Source organism: Micropterus salmoides, unplaced genomic scaffold (genome assembly GCF_014851395.1).
Source record: "Micropterus salmoides isolate LMB-PRFRI ecotype aquatic unplaced genomic scaffold, ASM1485139v1 Ms_hic_scaffold_3526, whole genome shotgun sequence".
Lineage (NCBI taxonomy): Eukaryota > Metazoa > Chordata > Actinopteri > Centrarchiformes > Centrarchidae > Micropterus > Micropterus salmoides.
Window position 1 is genome coordinate 1 of NW_024042847.1, and position 2,029 is coordinate 2,029.

The following is a 2,029-nucleotide window of genomic DNA, read 5'->3' on the forward strand; positions in this document are numbered from 1 at the left end:
TGTCATGGAGGGTCTTCTTCTTGGAAGCTGTCTCAAGCTGCCTCACCTCATGCTGGGTATTAACCTCTTCACTCTGTCCCTCTGTGATGTAGAGCTCAGTGTAGATCCTGTTGAGGAGGGTTCCACTTCCTGTTTCTCACTTCCTTCAGTCACACGTTCACATCTCCTCCTCAGACTGATCTTATGTTCATCTAAAACCTCCTGCAGACCACCTCTCACTTCAAAAAAGAAAAAAAAAAGTGGAAGTAAAAGTAAAGTTTAACAATCTAGTGATTATTTTCATTACAAATAAAACAATCAATCAATATAAGAATAAATATAGAAGTAAAAGGTTATAAAGTCCAGTTTTGGGGGAACATCGGAAATTTCACATCTTATCTTAGGCCCCATTCATACTACTCCATTTTTTAAAAAATGGACAGTTAAAATGAATACGATCTCCATCCACAGCAGCGTTTTAGCTGCGTGTCGTTGATCTCAGTCTGTATTAAAACGTCTGAAAACGCACATCTAGTGGGCATTCACGTACACTGGGCATGCGCTTGCTAGTATAAACATGAAGCAGATGGTCTAATCCGCAGAAGATTTAGCGAAAGAATAATGTAACGCATATGAAGAACCACATCAGATTTTATTTTTCATGGACCAATAACGAGCTGGGACTGTTACTGAATGTAACACGGGAGTTAAAGCTACTGTGGCAGCAGAAAACAGACTGAGACTCGTCACAGAGTAAATATGGCAACATACACAGTACAAGTATAGGCTGCTAAGTGTTATTTGTAAGGTACAAATATTTTAATAAAAATAGCAAAACTAAAACTCAGTCAGCAGCATTGCGTTTCTGCTTTGCATGACTTAGAAGATCCAAGCAGAGAGCCAAATGTGAGCGTCTGTGCCATCGTTTCTAAAGTCCTCCGTTTTTGCCCGTCTTCACTAAAACACTCTCCGGAGGTAGCTAAAGGGGTACCCAGTTTGTTTAAAAGCGATGTCTTAACCAAGCGTCCATTTGTGATGAGTACGGGGGTGAGAATGTCCCCCTGGTTTGAAAACGTTTTACGTCAAGCAGCAGAAGGAAAAGCTCACTTTGAGTCAGCAGTAAGTTAAAGTTCTGATGACTTAAGTAACAGAAAACAGCAGCTGGTATCTCCACGGGACCATTTTCTGCCCTTTTTCCATCCACTGCTAACTTTTCCATCAGTGCTGCCCGTGGATGTTTGTTCTTCACCTTTAGGAACAATATATGGTGGAGAGAATCTGAGCTCAAAGCTCCACTTACTAATGATTCAAAGCAAAGTGTTCATCAAGGTGAGCAAAGCTGAACTACAAATGCTTTTTCACCACATGTTGCACAATTATGATCTGAAGTGATTCAAGATGCATCTGGTGGATCAGAACAGCTGATCTGAGGAAGAGCCAAACAGCTCAGTGTTTAGAGGACAAATAGGAGAAAATGAAGGACACATTTGAAGCAGATTCTTTCAGATTCTGAATCCTTCTAAATCTTTACAGTGACGTCAACATGAAGCAAAAATATGATCATCTTCTATGAGTTTACAGTCAAAACAGTTTGTTACTTTGTGTCTGAGGGTCCAGGTTTGTTACTTCTGGAAGTTTATCTTTGGACCGGTCACTCTTCACAGACAGACAGCTGGATCCTGCAGTCTCTGGTCTGTCCTCCTCTTCCTCCCCACAAATACTCATGTTCTGGACTTCAGTCTGTCTGGGAGGTAAAACAGTAACACTGACTGTGAGTTTAGGAAACACACTAATCAGGAAGAACAACAATCCAGAGGGAGAAAACTGACTCAGAGACATTGACAGTAAAATAATAAATGTTGGTTTAACACTCACTCTGCCTCAGCCTTCAGTTTTCCTTCTTTTGCTGAGTCACAATGGAGTCTGAACTGACTGAACTCTTTCAGCTGCAGAGTCCCTTCCTTTTATCATGTGCCCGGGTCACATGATCAGTGTTGCTCCTCCCCTTACATTTACAGGAAATCAGCTTTTAACTGTGTGTGTGTGTGTG

At 41.2% G+C, this 2,029-nt stretch overlaps 1 long non-coding RNA gene across 1 annotated transcript; it reads right to left on the reverse strand.

The window, feature by feature from the left end:
* Nucleotides 1-158: 158 nt before the first annotated feature.
* Nucleotides 159-1,951, reverse strand: LOC119884552. The gene is made up of 3 exons (XR_005441045.1): nucleotides 1,855-1,951; nucleotides 1,578-1,723; nucleotides 159-218 (listed from the first exon to the last, which is right to left on the reverse strand). It is a non-coding gene; the product is annotated as an uncharacterized LOC119884552 (long non-coding RNA).
* Between the last annotated feature and the right edge of the window lie 78 nt (nucleotides 1,952-2,029).